The following is a 634-nucleotide window of genomic DNA, read 5'->3' as shown; positions in this document are numbered from 1 at the left end:
TACTTTACTGAAGGTGCTTTGTGTTGGCCACCGTCATTCCATACTGCACTGCAGCGCACAGCGTGGATATCAGAGCTAGTGGCAGCACGGCACTGAATATCCAGGTACTTCGCAGCACCCCAGAAGGTGGGCGAGGGGAGGGTGCAAAGGTGTGAGACTGAAAGGGAGAAGGTTTGCGGTGGAGGGGCGAGGAAACGTACTCTGAAGCACTTGCGTGAGAACTCTCACTGGCAACAGCGAGCAAGTTTTAAGTGACCGAAAGCAGAACAAACGTGGGGTGCAGCTGACGGTGTGTTTTACCCATTCCGTGCTTCCTGGCAGCAGACGGACGGTTGCTGGGCTCCATCTGCAGCTCTTCTCCTCGGCGCCGTGAGAACCGTCCCGTCGCCCACAGGCTGAGCCGCGATCCATCTGCTGAAAGAGAGAGTGCCGCGTTACAGCGGTGCCGCAGCGCACGGTGTCAGCATCCCGATTCGGCCCCGCGGCTTCCGGTGCCGGGCTGCGACGACTCCGTGTGCGGCCCTGAGCTCCTCTGCAGTCAGCGGTGAGAAACGGGACCTGACAGAGATCTGTCAGAGCGCTCTGTCTCTGCTGACCGCGGTACCGACAGCCGCGCACCGCTCCGCGCCACTCA

The 634-nt window shown here is 60.7% G+C and overlaps 1 long non-coding RNA gene across 1 annotated transcript; it reads right to left on the bottom strand.

The window, feature by feature from the left end:
- Positions 1-209: 209 nt before the first annotated feature.
- On the bottom strand, positions 210-625 carry LOC109365216. The gene is made up of 2 exons (XR_002110854.2): positions 559-625; positions 210-411 (listed from the first exon to the last, which is right to left on the bottom strand). It is a non-coding gene; the product is annotated as an uncharacterized LOC109365216 (long non-coding RNA).
- Positions 626-634: the final 9 nt, after the last annotated feature.

Source organism: Meleagris gallopavo, unplaced genomic scaffold (assembly GCF_000146605.3).
Source record: "Meleagris gallopavo isolate NT-WF06-2002-E0010 breed Aviagen turkey brand Nicholas breeding stock unplaced genomic scaffold, Turkey_5.1 ChrUn_random_7180001967381, whole genome shotgun sequence".
Lineage (NCBI taxonomy): Eukaryota > Metazoa > Chordata > Aves > Galliformes > Phasianidae > Meleagris > Meleagris gallopavo.
The sequence above is the reverse complement of the archived record's forward strand: the minus strand, read 5'-3'. Positions and strand labels throughout refer to the sequence as shown.